Source organism: Schistocerca serialis, unplaced genomic scaffold (assembly GCF_023864345.2).
Source record: "Schistocerca serialis cubense isolate TAMUIC-IGC-003099 unplaced genomic scaffold, iqSchSeri2.2 HiC_scaffold_1129, whole genome shotgun sequence".
NCBI classification, from domain to species: Eukaryota; Metazoa; Arthropoda; class Insecta; order Orthoptera; family Acrididae; genus Schistocerca; species Schistocerca serialis.
In genome coordinates, this window is record NW_026047325.1 from 1 (window position 1) to 18,720 (window position 18,720).

At 50.5% G+C, this 18,720-nt stretch overlaps 34 non-coding genes across 34 annotated transcripts; all 34 read left to right on the top strand.

Moving 5' to 3' along the window:
- Nucleotides 1-96: 96 nt before the first annotated feature.
- Nucleotides 97-169, top strand: Trnak-uuu (transfer RNA lysine (anticodon UUU)). Its single transcript has one exon. It is a non-coding gene; the product is annotated as a tRNA-Lys (tRNA).
- Nucleotides 170-307: 138 nt separating this feature from the next.
- Nucleotides 308-389, top strand: Trnas-cga (transfer RNA serine (anticodon CGA)). Its single transcript has one exon. It is a non-coding gene; the product is annotated as a tRNA-Ser (tRNA).
- Nucleotides 390-1,080: 691 nt separating this feature from the next.
- Nucleotides 1,081-1,162, top strand: Trnas-uga (transfer RNA serine (anticodon UGA)). The gene has a single exon. It is a non-coding gene; the product is annotated as a tRNA-Ser (tRNA).
- A 611-nt stretch (nucleotides 1,163-1,773) lies between these two features.
- On the top strand, nucleotides 1,774-1,846 carry Trnaf-gaa (transfer RNA phenylalanine (anticodon GAA)). Its single transcript has one exon. It is a non-coding gene; the product is annotated as a tRNA-Phe (tRNA).
- A 539-nt stretch (nucleotides 1,847-2,385) lies between these two features.
- Nucleotides 2,386-2,458, top strand: Trnak-uuu (transfer RNA lysine (anticodon UUU)). Its single transcript has one exon. It is a non-coding gene; the product is annotated as a tRNA-Lys (tRNA).
- A 138-nt stretch (nucleotides 2,459-2,596) lies between these two features.
- Trnas-cga (transfer RNA serine (anticodon CGA)) lies at nucleotides 2,597-2,678 on the top strand. Its single transcript has one exon. It is a non-coding gene; the product is annotated as a tRNA-Ser (tRNA).
- Nucleotides 2,679-3,369: 691 nt separating this feature from the next.
- Nucleotides 3,370-3,451, top strand: Trnas-uga (transfer RNA serine (anticodon UGA)). The gene has a single exon. It is a non-coding gene; the product is annotated as a tRNA-Ser (tRNA).
- Nucleotides 3,452-4,062: 611 nt separating this feature from the next.
- Nucleotides 4,063-4,135, top strand: Trnaf-gaa (transfer RNA phenylalanine (anticodon GAA)). The gene has a single exon. It is a non-coding gene; the product is annotated as a tRNA-Phe (tRNA).
- A 539-nt stretch (nucleotides 4,136-4,674) lies between these two features.
- On the top strand, nucleotides 4,675-4,747 carry Trnak-uuu (transfer RNA lysine (anticodon UUU)). Its single transcript has one exon. It is a non-coding gene; the product is annotated as a tRNA-Lys (tRNA).
- A 138-nt stretch (nucleotides 4,748-4,885) lies between these two features.
- Nucleotides 4,886-4,967, top strand: Trnas-cga (transfer RNA serine (anticodon CGA)). Its single transcript has one exon. It is a non-coding gene; the product is annotated as a tRNA-Ser (tRNA).
- A 691-nt stretch (nucleotides 4,968-5,658) lies between these two features.
- Trnas-uga (transfer RNA serine (anticodon UGA)) lies at nucleotides 5,659-5,740 on the top strand. Its single transcript has one exon. It is a non-coding gene; the product is annotated as a tRNA-Ser (tRNA).
- A 611-nt stretch (nucleotides 5,741-6,351) lies between these two features.
- Trnaf-gaa (transfer RNA phenylalanine (anticodon GAA)) lies at nucleotides 6,352-6,424 on the top strand. Its single transcript has one exon. It is a non-coding gene; the product is annotated as a tRNA-Phe (tRNA).
- A 539-nt stretch (nucleotides 6,425-6,963) lies between these two features.
- Nucleotides 6,964-7,036, top strand: Trnak-uuu (transfer RNA lysine (anticodon UUU)). Its single transcript has one exon. It is a non-coding gene; the product is annotated as a tRNA-Lys (tRNA).
- Nucleotides 7,037-7,174: 138 nt separating this feature from the next.
- Trnas-cga (transfer RNA serine (anticodon CGA)) lies at nucleotides 7,175-7,256 on the top strand. The gene has a single exon. It is a non-coding gene; the product is annotated as a tRNA-Ser (tRNA).
- Nucleotides 7,257-7,947: 691 nt separating this feature from the next.
- Trnas-uga (transfer RNA serine (anticodon UGA)) lies at nucleotides 7,948-8,029 on the top strand. Its single transcript has one exon. It is a non-coding gene; the product is annotated as a tRNA-Ser (tRNA).
- Nucleotides 8,030-8,640: 611 nt separating this feature from the next.
- Trnaf-gaa (transfer RNA phenylalanine (anticodon GAA)) lies at nucleotides 8,641-8,713 on the top strand. Its single transcript has one exon. It is a non-coding gene; the product is annotated as a tRNA-Phe (tRNA).
- A 539-nt stretch (nucleotides 8,714-9,252) lies between these two features.
- Trnak-uuu (transfer RNA lysine (anticodon UUU)) lies at nucleotides 9,253-9,325 on the top strand. The gene has a single exon. It is a non-coding gene; the product is annotated as a tRNA-Lys (tRNA).
- Nucleotides 9,326-9,463: 138 nt separating this feature from the next.
- Trnas-cga (transfer RNA serine (anticodon CGA)) lies at nucleotides 9,464-9,545 on the top strand. Its single transcript has one exon. It is a non-coding gene; the product is annotated as a tRNA-Ser (tRNA).
- A 691-nt stretch (nucleotides 9,546-10,236) lies between these two features.
- Nucleotides 10,237-10,318, top strand: Trnas-uga (transfer RNA serine (anticodon UGA)). The gene has a single exon. It is a non-coding gene; the product is annotated as a tRNA-Ser (tRNA).
- A 611-nt stretch (nucleotides 10,319-10,929) lies between these two features.
- Nucleotides 10,930-11,002, top strand: Trnaf-gaa (transfer RNA phenylalanine (anticodon GAA)). The gene has a single exon. It is a non-coding gene; the product is annotated as a tRNA-Phe (tRNA).
- A 539-nt stretch (nucleotides 11,003-11,541) lies between these two features.
- Nucleotides 11,542-11,614, top strand: Trnak-uuu (transfer RNA lysine (anticodon UUU)). Its single transcript has one exon. It is a non-coding gene; the product is annotated as a tRNA-Lys (tRNA).
- Nucleotides 11,615-11,752: 138 nt separating this feature from the next.
- On the top strand, nucleotides 11,753-11,834 carry Trnas-cga (transfer RNA serine (anticodon CGA)). The gene has a single exon. It is a non-coding gene; the product is annotated as a tRNA-Ser (tRNA).
- A 691-nt stretch (nucleotides 11,835-12,525) lies between these two features.
- On the top strand, nucleotides 12,526-12,607 carry Trnas-uga (transfer RNA serine (anticodon UGA)). The gene has a single exon. It is a non-coding gene; the product is annotated as a tRNA-Ser (tRNA).
- Nucleotides 12,608-13,218: 611 nt separating this feature from the next.
- Trnaf-gaa (transfer RNA phenylalanine (anticodon GAA)) lies at nucleotides 13,219-13,291 on the top strand. The gene has a single exon. It is a non-coding gene; the product is annotated as a tRNA-Phe (tRNA).
- Nucleotides 13,292-13,830: 539 nt separating this feature from the next.
- On the top strand, nucleotides 13,831-13,903 carry Trnak-uuu (transfer RNA lysine (anticodon UUU)). Its single transcript has one exon. It is a non-coding gene; the product is annotated as a tRNA-Lys (tRNA).
- A 138-nt stretch (nucleotides 13,904-14,041) lies between these two features.
- Nucleotides 14,042-14,123, top strand: Trnas-cga (transfer RNA serine (anticodon CGA)). Its single transcript has one exon. It is a non-coding gene; the product is annotated as a tRNA-Ser (tRNA).
- Nucleotides 14,124-14,814: 691 nt separating this feature from the next.
- On the top strand, nucleotides 14,815-14,896 carry Trnas-uga (transfer RNA serine (anticodon UGA)). The gene has a single exon. It is a non-coding gene; the product is annotated as a tRNA-Ser (tRNA).
- A 611-nt stretch (nucleotides 14,897-15,507) lies between these two features.
- Trnaf-gaa (transfer RNA phenylalanine (anticodon GAA)) lies at nucleotides 15,508-15,580 on the top strand. The gene has a single exon. It is a non-coding gene; the product is annotated as a tRNA-Phe (tRNA).
- Nucleotides 15,581-16,119: 539 nt separating this feature from the next.
- Trnak-uuu (transfer RNA lysine (anticodon UUU)) lies at nucleotides 16,120-16,192 on the top strand. Its single transcript has one exon. It is a non-coding gene; the product is annotated as a tRNA-Lys (tRNA).
- A 138-nt stretch (nucleotides 16,193-16,330) lies between these two features.
- On the top strand, nucleotides 16,331-16,412 carry Trnas-cga (transfer RNA serine (anticodon CGA)). Its single transcript has one exon. It is a non-coding gene; the product is annotated as a tRNA-Ser (tRNA).
- Nucleotides 16,413-17,103: 691 nt separating this feature from the next.
- Nucleotides 17,104-17,185, top strand: Trnas-uga (transfer RNA serine (anticodon UGA)). The gene has a single exon. It is a non-coding gene; the product is annotated as a tRNA-Ser (tRNA).
- Nucleotides 17,186-17,796: 611 nt separating this feature from the next.
- Nucleotides 17,797-17,869, top strand: Trnaf-gaa (transfer RNA phenylalanine (anticodon GAA)). Its single transcript has one exon. It is a non-coding gene; the product is annotated as a tRNA-Phe (tRNA).
- A 539-nt stretch (nucleotides 17,870-18,408) lies between these two features.
- Nucleotides 18,409-18,481, top strand: Trnak-uuu (transfer RNA lysine (anticodon UUU)). The gene has a single exon. It is a non-coding gene; the product is annotated as a tRNA-Lys (tRNA).
- A 138-nt stretch (nucleotides 18,482-18,619) lies between these two features.
- Nucleotides 18,620-18,701, top strand: Trnas-cga (transfer RNA serine (anticodon CGA)). The gene has a single exon. It is a non-coding gene; the product is annotated as a tRNA-Ser (tRNA).
- The last annotated feature ends 19 nt before the right edge of the window (nucleotides 18,702-18,720 follow it).

An 18,720-nucleotide genomic window follows, 5' to 3' on the forward strand; every position in this document is an offset into this window, starting at 1 on the left:
TTATTAGTAACGGCCCCATGCAGCGATTGCACAACAGTAAACGACATGAGTCAATGTATAGTTGTGCATCGTGAGAGGTATCACAGCGTCGTGTGAGCCCGGATAGCTCAGTCGGTAGAGCATTAGGCTTTTAACCTAAGGGTCCAGGGTTCAAGTCCCTGTCCGGGCGGAAATTTTAATACTTTGGTAGCGATTCGTCTGGTAGCGGTGGAAACGCTACGGAAAATAATGAAGCTACGCCGTTTTCTGACACCACAGTGCTTTAAACGGTAGCAGTTGCATGTGTCGGGACAACACCGCGCTACCAGCAGTCGTGGCCGAGTGGTTAAGGCGTCTGACTCGAAATCAGATTCCCTCTGGGAGCGTAGGTTCGAATCCTACCGGCTGCGTGCGATTTTGCGTAAAGAGGAGCAAAAATTTTCGCACACATGTGACATGCGTGGGCGAATGCGGGTGCAAACCAGTGACGCCATTCTCAACAAGACGAAAGTTTCCGTTTAAGAATACTGAGTTTCGCGACGACCGCTGCTTACTGTGGCCATCGGTTCACCTCGCACTGACGCTGGGACTGCAGAAAGCCGTCGCTGAGATCGTGAGTACACAGATGTGCTCGAAAGTGTAGGACAGAGCGAACATTCATTTCTTTTTAAGAATCGCAATTCAATCATTCGAGTGCGGCAAAGGCAGTGGTGCAGCGTTTCTTTTCTTAAGATCTCGCAGCTGCTTGGAGGTATGTCCATCGTTTTAAGACGACACAAAACTAGCGTCAGCGGTGCGTCAGTGGGAAGTCGGTGAAGTCGCCATTGGAGCCATAAGCCAGTAATTACAACACGCGAATCACTCGCACACCATGTAGCATGCACCACAACGCTCGGCCGAGGGACCGGACAGCTCAGTCGGTAGAGCGCTAGACCTTCAACCAAAGGGTCCCGGGCTCAAACCCCCGCCAGGCGAAAATTAACACACTGTCGTAACGGCTAATGGAAACCCTACAGAAAAGAGTGACGCCACGCCGCTTTCTGCCATCAGATTGCTTCTAAAGACGGCGGTTCCACTTGTCGGGAGTCGCTTCTGCCACCGGCAGTCGTGGCCGAGTGGTTAAGGCGTCTGACTTGAAATCAGATTCCCTCTGGGAGCGTAGGTTCGAGTCCTGCCGACTGCGAAAATTTTCTCGCTCTCAAAAGATGGACGTTCAGCTGCATCCTAGCAGTTGCGTCACTACTAAACACGCGCGTCACCAGCAATGTGCAGTGTTATTTGATCCAGGGCGCAGCGTTACAGTCGCGCTCAGAAGCCGCAGCTCATCTCCTCGTCTCACAGCCGCCCACCGGGTGTTAGTACAAGTGTCGCCTCACTGGGCAGTGCAGATGTGTCCATCTTAGCTTGCAGACGATGACGTGTAGCAATTGATGAGCTAACGCAAGTCGAATGTTTTACCGTGTGTATCTCCTAGATACTGCCTCTCATACGGTGGAGAGGCTCACTCCTTCTTGTGTCTCGTTCTCTGCACACGAGTTGCCCCTGGCATCGATATAGCACGGGTTTTCTAGCGCCAGCGCGGCGTCACGTGAAGTCAGCGAAGTGAATATTACACGAGTCGAGTCGACATGTTTGCTTGTTACGATGATGGAAGCAGAAGAAATGTGTGTGGGACTTCACTGCATCGGCTGCTCGCCTTTCAGCGTCCCTGTGTCTTATCAGACGAAGGTGACTGTGAAATTGGCAACGAGGCAGAGGTTAACAAACACATGCAAACAGGAACGTTCAATGTCAGCCGAAATAGCTCAGTTGGGAGAGCGTTAGACTGAAGATCTAAAGGTCCCTGGTTCGATCCCGGGTTTCGGCAGGTATTCGTTTTGATGCGACGCCAATGGAATGGCTCTGCGTTGGTGATAATGCAACTACCGCTGACAACAAAAATGACTCTCTCCTGTAGCTGTTCTGGTTGTCTAGTGCATGCCATAAGAGGAACTCACTAGACAACTAACTCCCTTAGAAGCAAAAGAATCAAAAAAGTCCTACCGACTGCGTTCCTTTTTCTGTGTCAGGTGGTGAAGAACGTTTTCAACGGAACCGTGAAACGAGCGAAAACGTGGGAAACATTGCATTCGAAATGCTTGCGAATTTTCCAATTGCCCAGTGAGTGTCGACAAAATATGTAAATTCTCTGCTCCAACGTATGAGACGCAACGACTCCTGCAATTTGTTGTTGCATCGTGTGTCAGCAGTCTTCGATAGTGTGTTACGAGCTTAGTGCGATAAGTCTGCAGACAGCATTTAGGCGACGTTTTATTAGTAACGGCCCCATGCAGCGATTGCACAACAGTAAACGACATGAGTCAATGTATAGTTGTGCATCGTGAGAGGTATCACAGCGTCGTGTGAGCCCGGATAGCTCAGTCGGTAGAGCATTAGGCTTTTAACCTAAGGGTCCAGGGTTCAAGTCCCTGTCCGGGCGGAAATTTTAATACTTTGGTAGCGATTCGTCTGGTAGCGGTGGAAACGCTACGGAAAATAATGAAGCTACGCCGTTTTCTGACACCACAGTGCTTTAAACGGTAGCAGTTGCATGTGTCGGGACAACACCGCGCTACCAGCAGTCGTGGCCGAGTGGTTAAGGCGTCTGACTCGAAATCAGATTCCCTCTGGGAGCGTAGGTTCGAATCCTACCGGCTGCGTGCGATTTTGCGTAAAGAGGAGCAAAAATTTTCGCACACATGTGACATGCGTGGGCGAATGCGGGTGCAAACCAGTGACGCCATTCTCAACAAGACGAAAGTTTCCGTTTAAGAATACTGAGTTTCGCGACGACCGCTGCTTACTGTGGCCATCGGTTCACCTCGCACTGACGCTGGGACTGCAGAAAGCCGTCGCTGAGATCGTGAGTACACAGATGTGCTCGAAAGTGTAGGACAGAGCGAACATTCATTTCTTTTTAAGAATCGCAATTCAATCATTCGAGTGCGGCAAAGGCAGTGGTGCAGCGTTTCTTTTCTTAAGATCTCGCAGCTGCTTGGAGGTATGTCCATCGTTTTAAGACGACACAAAACTAGCGTCAGCGGTGCGTCAGTGGGAAGTCGGTGAAGTCGCCATTGGAGCCATAAGCCAGTAATTACAACACGCGAATCACTCGCACACCATGTAGCATGCACCACAACGCTCGGCCGAGGGACCGGACAGCTCAGTCGGTAGAGCGCTAGACCTTCAACCAAAGGGTCCCGGGCTCAAACCCCCGCCAGGCGAAAATTAACACACTGTCGTAACGGCTAATGGAAACCCTACAGAAAAGAGTGACGCCACGCCGCTTTCTGCCATCAGATTGCTTCTAAAGACGGCGGTTCCACTTGTCGGGAGTCGCTTCTGCCACCGGCAGTCGTGGCCGAGTGGTTAAGGCGTCTGACTTGAAATCAGATTCCCTCTGGGAGCGTAGGTTCGAGTCCTGCCGACTGCGAAAATTTTCTCGCTCTCAAAAGATGGACGTTCAGCTGCATCCTAGCAGTTGCGTCACTACTAAACACGCGCGTCACCAGCAATGTGCAGTGTTATTTGATCCAGGGCGCAGCGTTACAGTCGCGCTCAGAAGCCGCAGCTCATCTCCTCGTCTCACAGCCGCCCACCGGGTGTTAGTACAAGTGTCGCCTCACTGGGCAGTGCAGATGTGTCCATCTTAGCTTGCAGACGATGACGTGTAGCAATTGATGAGCTAACGCAAGTCGAATGTTTTACCGTGTGTATCTCCTAGATACTGCCTCTCATACGGTGGAGAGGCTCACTCCTTCTTGTGTCTCGTTCTCTGCACACGAGTTGCCCCTGGCATCGATATAGCACGGGTTTTCTAGCGCCAGCGCGGCGTCACGTGAAGTCAGCGAAGTGAATATTACACGAGTCGAGTCGACATGTTTGCTTGTTACGATGATGGAAGCAGAAGAAATGTGTGTGGGACTTCACTGCATCGGCTGCTCGCCTTTCAGCGTCCCTGTGTCTTATCAGACGAAGGTGACTGTGAAATTGGCAACGAGGCAGAGGTTAACAAACACATGCAAACAGGAACGTTCAATGTCAGCCGAAATAGCTCAGTTGGGAGAGCGTTAGACTGAAGATCTAAAGGTCCCTGGTTCGATCCCGGGTTTCGGCAGGTATTCGTTTTGATGCGACGCCAATGGAATGGCTCTGCGTTGGTGATAATGCAACTACCGCTGACAACAAAAATGACTCTCTCCTGTAGCTGTTCTGGTTGTCTAGTGCATGCCATAAGAGGAACTCACTAGACAACTAACTCCCTTAGAAGCAAAAGAATCAAAAAAGTCCTACCGACTGCGTTCCTTTTTCTGTGTCAGGTGGTGAAGAACGTTTTCAACGGAACCGTGAAACGAGCGAAAACGTGGGAAACATTGCATTCGAAATGCTTGCGAATTTTCCAATTGCCCAGTGAGTGTCGACAAAATATGTAAATTCTCTGCTCCAACGTATGAGACGCAACGACTCCTGCAATTTGTTGTTGCATCGTGTGTCAGCAGTCTTCGATAGTGTGTTACGAGCTTAGTGCGATAAGTCTGCAGACAGCATTTAGGCGACGTTTTATTAGTAACGGCCCCATGCAGCGATTGCACAACAGTAAACGACATGAGTCAATGTATAGTTGTGCATCGTGAGAGGTATCACAGCGTCGTGTGAGCCCGGATAGCTCAGTCGGTAGAGCATTAGGCTTTTAACCTAAGGGTCCAGGGTTCAAGTCCCTGTCCGGGCGGAAATTTTAATACTTTGGTAGCGATTCGTCTGGTAGCGGTGGAAACGCTACGGAAAATAATGAAGCTACGCCGTTTTCTGACACCACAGTGCTTTAAACGGTAGCAGTTGCATGTGTCGGGACAACACCGCGCTACCAGCAGTCGTGGCCGAGTGGTTAAGGCGTCTGACTCGAAATCAGATTCCCTCTGGGAGCGTAGGTTCGAATCCTACCGGCTGCGTGCGATTTTGCGTAAAGAGGAGCAAAAATTTTCGCACACATGTGACATGCGTGGGCGAATGCGGGTGCAAACCAGTGACGCCATTCTCAACAAGACGAAAGTTTCCGTTTAAGAATACTGAGTTTCGCGACGACCGCTGCTTACTGTGGCCATCGGTTCACCTCGCACTGACGCTGGGACTGCAGAAAGCCGTCGCTGAGATCGTGAGTACACAGATGTGCTCGAAAGTGTAGGACAGAGCGAACATTCATTTCTTTTTAAGAATCGCAATTCAATCATTCGAGTGCGGCAAAGGCAGTGGTGCAGCGTTTCTTTTCTTAAGATCTCGCAGCTGCTTGGAGGTATGTCCATCGTTTTAAGACGACACAAAACTAGCGTCAGCGGTGCGTCAGTGGGAAGTCGGTGAAGTCGCCATTGGAGCCATAAGCCAGTAATTACAACACGCGAATCACTCGCACACCATGTAGCATGCACCACAACGCTCGGCCGAGGGACCGGACAGCTCAGTCGGTAGAGCGCTAGACCTTCAACCAAAGGGTCCCGGGCTCAAACCCCCGCCAGGCGAAAATTAACACACTGTCGTAACGGCTAATGGAAACCCTACAGAAAAGAGTGACGCCACGCCGCTTTCTGCCATCAGATTGCTTCTAAAGACGGCGGTTCCACTTGTCGGGAGTCGCTTCTGCCACCGGCAGTCGTGGCCGAGTGGTTAAGGCGTCTGACTTGAAATCAGATTCCCTCTGGGAGCGTAGGTTCGAGTCCTGCCGACTGCGAAAATTTTCTCGCTCTCAAAAGATGGACGTTCAGCTGCATCCTAGCAGTTGCGTCACTACTAAACACGCGCGTCACCAGCAATGTGCAGTGTTATTTGATCCAGGGCGCAGCGTTACAGTCGCGCTCAGAAGCCGCAGCTCATCTCCTCGTCTCACAGCCGCCCACCGGGTGTTAGTACAAGTGTCGCCTCACTGGGCAGTGCAGATGTGTCCATCTTAGCTTGCAGACGATGACGTGTAGCAATTGATGAGCTAACGCAAGTCGAATGTTTTACCGTGTGTATCTCCTAGATACTGCCTCTCATACGGTGGAGAGGCTCACTCCTTCTTGTGTCTCGTTCTCTGCACACGAGTTGCCCCTGGCATCGATATAGCACGGGTTTTCTAGCGCCAGCGCGGCGTCACGTGAAGTCAGCGAAGTGAATATTACACGAGTCGAGTCGACATGTTTGCTTGTTACGATGATGGAAGCAGAAGAAATGTGTGTGGGACTTCACTGCATCGGCTGCTCGCCTTTCAGCGTCCCTGTGTCTTATCAGACGAAGGTGACTGTGAAATTGGCAACGAGGCAGAGGTTAACAAACACATGCAAACAGGAACGTTCAATGTCAGCCGAAATAGCTCAGTTGGGAGAGCGTTAGACTGAAGATCTAAAGGTCCCTGGTTCGATCCCGGGTTTCGGCAGGTATTCGTTTTGATGCGACGCCAATGGAATGGCTCTGCGTTGGTGATAATGCAACTACCGCTGACAACAAAAATGACTCTCTCCTGTAGCTGTTCTGGTTGTCTAGTGCATGCCATAAGAGGAACTCACTAGACAACTAACTCCCTTAGAAGCAAAAGAATCAAAAAAGTCCTACCGACTGCGTTCCTTTTTCTGTGTCAGGTGGTGAAGAACGTTTTCAACGGAACCGTGAAACGAGCGAAAACGTGGGAAACATTGCATTCGAAATGCTTGCGAATTTTCCAATTGCCCAGTGAGTGTCGACAAAATATGTAAATTCTCTGCTCCAACGTATGAGACGCAACGACTCCTGCAATTTGTTGTTGCATCGTGTGTCAGCAGTCTTCGATAGTGTGTTACGAGCTTAGTGCGATAAGTCTGCAGACAGCATTTAGGCGACGTTTTATTAGTAACGGCCCCATGCAGCGATTGCACAACAGTAAACGACATGAGTCAATGTATAGTTGTGCATCGTGAGAGGTATCACAGCGTCGTGTGAGCCCGGATAGCTCAGTCGGTAGAGCATTAGGCTTTTAACCTAAGGGTCCAGGGTTCAAGTCCCTGTCCGGGCGGAAATTTTAATACTTTGGTAGCGATTCGTCTGGTAGCGGTGGAAACGCTACGGAAAATAATGAAGCTACGCCGTTTTCTGACACCACAGTGCTTTAAACGGTAGCAGTTGCATGTGTCGGGACAACACCGCGCTACCAGCAGTCGTGGCCGAGTGGTTAAGGCGTCTGACTCGAAATCAGATTCCCTCTGGGAGCGTAGGTTCGAATCCTACCGGCTGCGTGCGATTTTGCGTAAAGAGGAGCAAAAATTTTCGCACACATGTGACATGCGTGGGCGAATGCGGGTGCAAACCAGTGACGCCATTCTCAACAAGACGAAAGTTTCCGTTTAAGAATACTGAGTTTCGCGACGACCGCTGCTTACTGTGGCCATCGGTTCACCTCGCACTGACGCTGGGACTGCAGAAAGCCGTCGCTGAGATCGTGAGTACACAGATGTGCTCGAAAGTGTAGGACAGAGCGAACATTCATTTCTTTTTAAGAATCGCAATTCAATCATTCGAGTGCGGCAAAGGCAGTGGTGCAGCGTTTCTTTTCTTAAGATCTCGCAGCTGCTTGGAGGTATGTCCATCGTTTTAAGACGACACAAAACTAGCGTCAGCGGTGCGTCAGTGGGAAGTCGGTGAAGTCGCCATTGGAGCCATAAGCCAGTAATTACAACACGCGAATCACTCGCACACCATGTAGCATGCACCACAACGCTCGGCCGAGGGACCGGACAGCTCAGTCGGTAGAGCGCTAGACCTTCAACCAAAGGGTCCCGGGCTCAAACCCCCGCCAGGCGAAAATTAACACACTGTCGTAACGGCTAATGGAAACCCTACAGAAAAGAGTGACGCCACGCCGCTTTCTGCCATCAGATTGCTTCTAAAGACGGCGGTTCCACTTGTCGGGAGTCGCTTCTGCCACCGGCAGTCGTGGCCGAGTGGTTAAGGCGTCTGACTTGAAATCAGATTCCCTCTGGGAGCGTAGGTTCGAGTCCTGCCGACTGCGAAAATTTTCTCGCTCTCAAAAGATGGACGTTCAGCTGCATCCTAGCAGTTGCGTCACTACTAAACACGCGCGTCACCAGCAATGTGCAGTGTTATTTGATCCAGGGCGCAGCGTTACAGTCGCGCTCAGAAGCCGCAGCTCATCTCCTCGTCTCACAGCCGCCCACCGGGTGTTAGTACAAGTGTCGCCTCACTGGGCAGTGCAGATGTGTCCATCTTAGCTTGCAGACGATGACGTGTAGCAATTGATGAGCTAACGCAAGTCGAATGTTTTACCGTGTGTATCTCCTAGATACTGCCTCTCATACGGTGGAGAGGCTCACTCCTTCTTGTGTCTCGTTCTCTGCACACGAGTTGCCCCTGGCATCGATATAGCACGGGTTTTCTAGCGCCAGCGCGGCGTCACGTGAAGTCAGCGAAGTGAATATTACACGAGTCGAGTCGACATGTTTGCTTGTTACGATGATGGAAGCAGAAGAAATGTGTGTGGGACTTCACTGCATCGGCTGCTCGCCTTTCAGCGTCCCTGTGTCTTATCAGACGAAGGTGACTGTGAAATTGGCAACGAGGCAGAGGTTAACAAACACATGCAAACAGGAACGTTCAATGTCAGCCGAAATAGCTCAGTTGGGAGAGCGTTAGACTGAAGATCTAAAGGTCCCTGGTTCGATCCCGGGTTTCGGCAGGTATTCGTTTTGATGCGACGCCAATGGAATGGCTCTGCGTTGGTGATAATGCAACTACCGCTGACAACAAAAATGACTCTCTCCTGTAGCTGTTCTGGTTGTCTAGTGCATGCCATAAGAGGAACTCACTAGACAACTAACTCCCTTAGAAGCAAAAGAATCAAAAAAGTCCTACCGACTGCGTTCCTTTTTCTGTGTCAGGTGGTGAAGAACGTTTTCAACGGAACCGTGAAACGAGCGAAAACGTGGGAAACATTGCATTCGAAATGCTTGCGAATTTTCCAATTGCCCAGTGAGTGTCGACAAAATATGTAAATTCTCTGCTCCAACGTATGAGACGCAACGACTCCTGCAATTTGTTGTTGCATCGTGTGTCAGCAGTCTTCGATAGTGTGTTACGAGCTTAGTGCGATAAGTCTGCAGACAGCATTTAGGCGACGTTTTATTAGTAACGGCCCCATGCAGCGATTGCACAACAGTAAACGACATGAGTCAATGTATAGTTGTGCATCGTGAGAGGTATCACAGCGTCGTGTGAGCCCGGATAGCTCAGTCGGTAGAGCATTAGGCTTTTAACCTAAGGGTCCAGGGTTCAAGTCCCTGTCCGGGCGGAAATTTTAATACTTTGGTAGCGATTCGTCTGGTAGCGGTGGAAACGCTACGGAAAATAATGAAGCTACGCCGTTTTCTGACACCACAGTGCTTTAAACGGTAGCAGTTGCATGTGTCGGGACAACACCGCGCTACCAGCAGTCGTGGCCGAGTGGTTAAGGCGTCTGACTCGAAATCAGATTCCCTCTGGGAGCGTAGGTTCGAATCCTACCGGCTGCGTGCGATTTTGCGTAAAGAGGAGCAAAAATTTTCGCACACATGTGACATGCGTGGGCGAATGCGGGTGCAAACCAGTGACGCCATTCTCAACAAGACGAAAGTTTCCGTTTAAGAATACTGAGTTTCGCGACGACCGCTGCTTACTGTGGCCATCGGTTCACCTCGCACTGACGCTGGGACTGCAGAAAGCCGTCGCTGAGATCGTGAGTACACAGATGTGCTCGAAAGTGTAGGACAGAGCGAACATTCATTTCTTTTTAAGAATCGCAATTCAATCATTCGAGTGCGGCAAAGGCAGTGGTGCAGCGTTTCTTTTCTTAAGATCTCGCAGCTGCTTGGAGGTATGTCCATCGTTTTAAGACGACACAAAACTAGCGTCAGCGGTGCGTCAGTGGGAAGTCGGTGAAGTCGCCATTGGAGCCATAAGCCAGTAATTACAACACGCGAATCACTCGCACACCATGTAGCATGCACCACAACGCTCGGCCGAGGGACCGGACAGCTCAGTCGGTAGAGCGCTAGACCTTCAACCAAAGGGTCCCGGGCTCAAACCCCCGCCAGGCGAAAATTAACACACTGTCGTAACGGCTAATGGAAACCCTACAGAAAAGAGTGACGCCACGCCGCTTTCTGCCATCAGATTGCTTCTAAAGACGGCGGTTCCACTTGTCGGGAGTCGCTTCTGCCACCGGCAGTCGTGGCCGAGTGGTTAAGGCGTCTGACTTGAAATCAGATTCCCTCTGGGAGCGTAGGTTCGAGTCCTGCCGACTGCGAAAATTTTCTCGCTCTCAAAAGATGGACGTTCAGCTGCATCCTAGCAGTTGCGTCACTACTAAACACGCGCGTCACCAGCAATGTGCAGTGTTATTTGATCCAGGGCGCAGCGTTACAGTCGCGCTCAGAAGCCGCAGCTCATCTCCTCGTCTCACAGCCGCCCACCGGGTGTTAGTACAAGTGTCGCCTCACTGGGCAGTGCAGATGTGTCCATCTTAGCTTGCAGACGATGACGTGTAGCAATTGATGAGCTAACGCAAGTCGAATGTTTTACCGTGTGTATCTCCTAGATACTGCCTCTCATACGGTGGAGAGGCTCACTCCTTCTTGTGTCTCGTTCTCTGCACACGAGTTGCCCCTGGCATCGATATAGCACGGGTTTTCTAGCGCCAGCGCGGCGTCACGTGAAGTCAGCGAAGTGAATATTACACGAGTCGAGTCGACATGTTTGCTTGTTACGATGATGGAAGCAGAAGAAATGTGTGTGGGACTTCACTGCATCGGCTGCTCGCCTTTCAGCGTCCCTGTGTCTTATCAGACGAAGGTGACTGTGAAATTGGCAACGAGGCAGAGGTTAACAAACACATGCAAACAGGAACGTTCAATGTCAGCCGAAATAGCTCAGTTGGGAGAGCGTTAGACTGAAGATCTAAAGGTCCCTGGTTCGATCCCGGGTTTCGGCAGGTATTCGTTTTGATGCGACGCCAATGGAATGGCTCTGCGTTGGTGATAATGCAACTACCGCTGACAACAAAAATGACTCTCTCCTGTAGCTGTTCTGGTTGTCTAGTGCATGCCATAAGAGGAACTCACTAGACAACTAACTCCCTTAGAAGCAAAAGAATCAAAAAAGTCCTACCGACTGCGTTCCTTTTTCTGTGTCAGGTGGTGAAGAACGTTTTCAACGGAACCGTGAAACGAGCGAAAACGTGGGAAACATTGCATTCGAAATGCTTGCGAATTTTCCAATTGCCCAGTGAGTGTCGACAAAATATGTAAATTCTCTGCTCCAACGTATGAGACGCAACGACTCCTGCAATTTGTTGTTGCATCGTGTGTCAGCAGTCTTCGATAGTGTGTTACGAGCTTAGTGCGATAAGTCTGCAGACAGCATTTAGGCGACGTTTTATTAGTAACGGCCCCATGCAGCGATTGCACAACAGTAAACGACATGAGTCAATGTATAGTTGTGCATCGTGAGAGGTATCACAGCGTCGTGTGAGCCCGGATAGCTCAGTCGGTAGAGCATTAGGCTTTTAACCTAAGGGTCCAGGGTTCAAGTCCCTGTCCGGGCGGAAATTTTAATACTTTGGTAGCGATTCGTCTGGTAGCGGTGGAAACGCTACGGAAAATAATGAAGCTACGCCGTTTTCTGACACCACAGTGCTTTAAACGGTAGCAGTTGCATGTGTCGGGACAACACCGCGCTACCAGCAGTCGTGGCCGAGTGGTTAAGGCGTCTGACTCGAAATCAGATTCCCTCTGGGAGCGTAGGTTCGAATCCTACCGGCTGCGTGCGATTTTGCGTAAAGAGGAGCAAAAATTTTCGCACACATGTGACATGCGTGGGCGAATGCGGGTGCAAACCAGTGACGCCATTCTCAACAAGACGAAAGTTTCCGTTTAAGAATACTGAGTTTCGCGACGACCGCTGCTTACTGTGGCCATCGGTTCACCTCGCACTGACGCTGGGACTGCAGAAAGCCGTCGCTGAGATCGTGAGTACACAGATGTGCTCGAAAGTGTAGGACAGAGCGAACATTCATTTCTTTTTAAGAATCGCAATTCAATCATTCGAGTGCGGCAAAGGCAGTGGTGCAGCGTTTCTTTTCTTAAGATCTCGCAGCTGCTTGGAGGTATGTCCATCGTTTTAAGACGACACAAAACTAGCGTCAGCGGTGCGTCAGTGGGAAGTCGGTGAAGTCGCCATTGGAGCCATAAGCCAGTAATTACAACACGCGAATCACTCGCACACCATGTAGCATGCACCACAACGCTCGGCCGAGGGACCGGACAGCTCAGTCGGTAGAGCGCTAGACCTTCAACCAAAGGGTCCCGGGCTCAAACCCCCGCCAGGCGAAAATTAACACACTGTCGTAACGGCTAATGGAAACCCTACAGAAAAGAGTGACGCCACGCCGCTTTCTGCCATCAGATTGCTTCTAAAGACGGCGGTTCCACTTGTCGGGAGTCGCTTCTGCCACCGGCAGTCGTGGCCGAGTGGTTAAGGCGTCTGACTTGAAATCAGATTCCCTCTGGGAGCGTAGGTTCGAGTCCTGCCGACTGCGAAAATTTTCTCGCTCTCAAAAGATGGACGTTCAGCTGCATCCTAGCAGTTGCGTCACTACTAAACACGCGCGTCACCAGCAATGTGCAGTGTTATTTGATCCAGGGCGCAGCGTTACAGTCGCGCTCAGAAGCCGCAGCTCATCTCCTCGTCTCACAGCCGCCCACCGGGTGTTAGTACAAGTGTCGCCTCACTGGGCAGTGCAGATGTGTCCATCTTAGCTTGCAGACGATGACGTGTAGCAATTGATGAGCTAACGCAAGTCGAATGTTTTACCGTGTGTATCTCCTAGATACTGCCTCTCATACGGTGGAGAGGCTCACTCCTTCTTGTGTCTCGTTCTCTGCACACGAGTTGCCCCTGGCATCGATATAGCACGGGTTTTCTAGCGCCAGCGCGGCGTCACGTGAAGTCAGCGAAGTGAATATTACACGAGTCGAGTCGACATGTTTGCTTGTTACGATGATGGAAGCAGAAGAAATGTGTGTGGGACTTCACTGCATCGGCTGCTCGCCTTTCAGCGTCCCTGTGTCTTATCAGACGAAGGTGACTGTGAAATTGGCAACGAGGCAGAGGTTAACAAACACATGCAAACAGGAACGTTCAATGTCAGCCGAAATAGCTCAGTTGGGAGAGCGTTAGACTGAAGATCTAAAGGTCCCTGGTTCGATCCCGGGTTTCGGCAGGTATTCGTTTTGATGCGACGCCAATGGAATGGCTCTGCGTTGGTGATAATGCAACTACCGCTGACAACAAAAATGACTCTCTCCTGTAGCTGTTCTGGTTGTCTAGTGCATGCCATAAGAGGAACTCACTAGACAACTAACTCCCTTAGAAGCAAAAGAATCAAAAAAGTCCTACCGACTGCGTTCCTTTTTCTGTGTCAGGTGGTGAAGAACGTTTTCAACGGAACCGTGAAACGAGCGAAAACGTGGGAAACATTGCATTCGAAATGCTTGCGAATTTTCCAATTGCCCAGTGAGTGTCGACAAAATATGTAAATTCTCTGCTCCAACGTATGAGACGCAACGACTCCTGCAATTTGTTGTTGCATCGTGTGTCAGCAGTCTTCGATAGTGTGTTACGAGCTTAGTGCGATAAGTCTGCAGACAGCATTTAGGCGACGTTTTATTAGTAACGGCCCCATGCAGCGATTGCACAACAGTAAACGACATGAGTCAATGTATAGTTGTGCATCGTGAGAGGTATCACAGCGTCGTGTGAGCCCGGATAGCTCAGTCGGTAGAGCATTAGGCTTTTAACCTAAGGGTCCAGGGTTCAAGTCCCTGTCCGGGCGGAAATTTTAATACTTTGGTAGCGATTCGTCTGGTAGCGGTGGAAACGCTACGGAAAATAATGAAGCTACGCCGTTTTCTGACACCACAGTGCTTTAAACGGTAGCAGTTGCATGTGTCGGGACAACACCGCGCTACCAGCAGTCGTGGCCGAGTGGTTAAGGCGTCTGACTCGAAATCAGATTCCCTCTGGGAGCGTAGGTTCGAATCCTACCGGCTGCGTGCGATTTTGCGTAAAGAGGAGCAAAAATTTTCGCACACATGTGACATGCGTGGGCGAATGCGGGTGCAAACCAGTGACGCCATTCTCAACAAGACGAAAGTTTCCGTTTAAGAATACTGAGTTTCGCGACGACCGCTGCTTACTGTGGCCATCGGTTCACCTCGCACTGACGCTGGGACTGCAGAAAGCCGTCGCTGAGATCGTGAGTACACAGATGTGCTCGAAAGTGTAGGACAGAGCGAACATTCATTTCTTTTTAAGAATCGCAATTCAATCATTCGAGTGCGGCAAAGGCAGTGGTGCAGCGTTTCTTTTCTTAAGATCTCGCAGCTGCTTGGAGGTATGTCCATCGTTTTAAGACGACACAAAACTAGCGTCAGCGGTGCGTCAGTGGGAAGTCGGTGAAGTCGCCATTGGAGCCATAAGCCAGTAATTACAACACGCGAATCACTCGCACACCATGTAGCATGCACCACAACGCTCGGCCGAGGGACCGGACAGCTCAGTCGGTAGAGCGCTAGACCTTCAACCAAAGGGTCCCGGGCTCAAACCCCCGCCAGGCGAAAATTAACACACTGTCGTAACGGCTAATGGAAACCCTACAGAAAAGAGTGACGCCACGCCGCTTTCTGCCATCAGATTGCTTCTAAAGACGGCGGTTCCACTTGTCGGGAGTCGCTTCTGCCACCGGCAGTCGTGGCCGAGTGGTTAAGGCGTCTGACTTGAAATCAGATTCCCTCTGGGAGCGTAGGTTCGAGTCCTGCCGACTGCGAAAATTTTCTCGCTCTCAAAAGATGGACGTTCAGCTGCATCCTAGCAGTTGCGTCACTACTAAACACGCGCGTCACCAGCAATGTGCAGTGTTATTTGATCCAGGGCGCAGCGTTACAGTCGCGCTCAGAAGCCGCAGCTCATCTCCTCGTCTCACAGCCGCCCACCGGGTGTTAGTACAAGTGTCGCCTCACTGGGCAGTGCAGATGTGTCCATCTTAGCTTGCAGACGATGACGTGTAGCAATTGATGAGCTAACGCAAGTCGAATGTTTTACCGTGTGTATCTCCTAGATACTGCCTCTCATACGGTGGAGAGGCTCACTCCTTCTTGTGTCTCGTTCTCTGCACACGAGTTGCCCCTGGCATCGATATAGCACGGGTTTTCTAGCGCCAGCGCGGCGTCACGTGAAGTCAGCGAAGTGAATATTACACGAGTCGAGTCGACATGTTTGCTTGTTACGATGATGGAAGCAGAAGAAATGTGTGTGGGACTTCACTGCATCGGCTGCTCGCCTTTCAGCGTCCCTGTGTCTTATCAGACGAAGGTGACTGTGAAATTGGCAACGAGGCAGAGGTTAACAAACACATGCAAACAGGAACGTTCAATGTCAGCCGAAATAGCTCAGTTGGGAGAGCGTTAGACTGAAGATCTAAAGGTCCCTGGTTCGATCCCGGGTTTCGGCAGGTATTCGTTTTGATGCGACGCCAATGGAATGGCTCTGCGTTGGTGATAATGCAACTACCGCTGACAACAAAAATGACTCTCTCCTGTAGCTGTTCTGGTTGTCTAGTGCATGCCATAAGAGGAACTCACTAGACAACTAACTCCCTTAGAAGCAAAAGAATCAAAAAAGTCCTACCGACTGCGTTCCTTTTTCTGTGTCAGGTGGTGAAGAACGTTTTCAACGGAACCGTGAAACGAGCGAAAACGTGGGAAACATTGCATTCGAAATGCTTGCGAATTTTCCAATTGCCCAGTGAGTGTCGACAAAATATGTAAATTCTCTGCTCCAACGTATGAGACGCAACGACTCCTGCAATTTGTTGTTGCATCGTGTGTCAGCAGTCTTCGATAGTGTGTTACGAGCTTAGTGCGATAAGTCTGCAGACAGCATTTAGGCGACGTTTTATTAGTAACGGCCCCATGCAGCGATTGCACAACAGTAAACGACATGAGTCAATGTATAGTTGTGCATCGTGAGAGGTATCACAGCGTCGTGTGAGCCCGGATAGCTCAGTCGGTAGAGCATTAGGCTTTTAACCTAAGGGTCCAGGGTTCAAGTCCCTGTCCGGGCGGAAATTTTAATACTTTGGTAGCGATTCGTCTGGTAGCGGTGGAAACGCTACGGAAAATAATGAAGCTACGCCGTTTTCTGACACCACAGTGCTTTAAACGGTAGCAGTTGCATGTGTCGGGACAACACCGCGCTACCAGCAGTCGTGGCCGAGTGGTTAAGGCGTCTGACTCGAAATCAGATTCCCTCTGGGAGCGTAGGTTCGAATCCTACCGGCTGCGTGCGATTTTGCGTAAAGAGGAGCAAAAATTTTCGCACACATGTGACATGCGTGGGCGAATGCGGGTGCAAACCAGTGACGCCATTCTCAACAAGACGAAAGTTTCCGTTTAAGAATACTGAGTTTCGCGACGACCGCTGCTTACTGTGGCCATCGGTTCACCTCGCACTGACGCTGGGACTGCAGAAAGCCGTCGCTGAGATCGTGAGTACACAGATGTGCTCGAAATTGTAGGACAGAGCGAACATTCATTTCTTTTTAAGAATCGCAATTCAATCATTCGAGTGCGGCAAAGGCAGTGGTGCAGCGTTTCTTTTCTTAAGATCTCGCAGCTGCTTGGAGGTATGTCCATCGTTTTAAGACGACACAAAACTAGCGTCAGCGGTGCGTCAGTGGGAAGTCGGTGAAGTCGCCATTGGAGCCATAAGCCAGTAATTACAACACGCGAATCACTCGCACACCATGTAGCATGCACCACAACGCTCGGCCGAGGGACCGGACAGCTCAGTCGGTAGAGCGCTAGACCTTCAACCAAAGGGTCCCGGGCTCAAACCCCCGCCAGGCGAAAATTAACACACTGTCGTAACGGCTAATGGAAACCCTACAGAAAAGAGTGACGCCACGCCGCTTTCTGCCATCAGATTGCTTCTAAAGACGGCGGTTCCACTTGTCGGGAGTCGCTTCTGCCACCGGCAGTCGTGGCCGAGTGGTTAAGGCGTCTGACTTGAAATCAGATTCCCTCTGGGAGCGTAGGTTCGAGTCCTGCCGACTGCGAAAATTTTCTCGCTCTCAAAAGATGGACGTTCAGCTGCATCCTAGCAGTTGCGTCACTACTAAACACGCGCGTCACCAGCAATGTGCAGTGTTATTTGATCCAGGGCGCAGCGTTACAGTCGCGCTCAGAAGCCGCAGCTCATCTCCTCGTCTCACAGCCGCCCACCGGGTGTTAGTACAAGTGTCGCCTCACTGGGCAGTGCAGATGTGTCCATCTTAGCTTGCAGACGATGACGTGTAGCAATTGATGAGCTAACGCAAGTCGAATGTTTTACCGTGTGTATCTCCTAGATACTGCCTCTCATACGGTGGAGAGGCTCACTCCTTCTTGTGTCTCGTTCTCTGCACACGAGTTGCCCCTGGCATCGATATAGCACGGGTTTTCTAGCGCCAGCGCGGCGTCACGTGAAGTCAGCGAAGTGAATATTACACGAGTCGAGTCGACATGTTTGCTTGTTACGATGATGGAAGCAGAAGAAATGTGTGTGGGACTTCACTGCATCGGCTGCTCGCCTTTCAGCGTCCCTGTGTCTTATCAGACGAAGGTGACTGTGAAATTGGCAACGAGGCAGAGGTTAACAAACACATGCAAACAGGAACGTTCAATGTCAGCCGAAATAGCTCAGTTGGGAGAGCGTTAGACTGAAGATCTAAAGGTCCCTGGTTCGATCCCGGGTTTCGGCACGTATTCGTTTTGATGCGACGCCAATGGAATGGCTCTGCGTTGGTGATAATGCAACTACCGCTGACAACAAAAATGACTCTCTCCTGTAGCTGTTCTGGTTGTCTAGTGCATGCCATAAGAGGAACTCACTAGACAACTAACTCCCTTAGAAGCAAAAGAATCAAAAAAGTCCTACCGACTGCGTTCCTTTTTCTGTGTCAGGTGGTGAAGAACGTTTTCAACGGAACCGTGAAACGAGCGAAAACGTGGGAAACATTGCATTCGAAATGCTTGCGAATTTTCCAATTGCCCAGTGAGTGTCGACAAAATATGTAAATTCTCTGCTCCAACGTATGAGACGCAACGACTCCTGCAATTTGTTGTTGCATCGTGTGTCAGCAGTCTTCGATAGTGTGTTACGAGCTTAGTGCGATAAGTCTGCAGACAGCATTTAGGCGACGTTTTATTAGTAACGGCCCCATGCAGCGATTGCACAACAGTAAACGACATGAGTCAATGTATAGTTGTGCATCGTGAGAGGTATCACAGCGTCGTGTGAGCCCGGATAGCTCAGTCGGTAGAGCATTAGGCTTTTAACCTAAGGGTCCAGGGTTCAAGTCCCTGTCCGGGCGGAAATTTTAATACTTTGGTAGCGATTCGTCTGGTAGCGGTGGAAACGCTACGGAAAATAATGAAGCTACGCCGTTTTCTGACACCACAGTGCTTTAAACGGTAGCAGTTGCATGTGTCGGGACAACACCGCGCTACCAGCAGTCGTGGCCGAGTGGTTAAGGCGTCTGACTCGAAATCAGATTCCCTCTGGGAGCGTAGGTTCGAATCCTACCGGCTGCGTGCGATTTTGCGTAAAGAG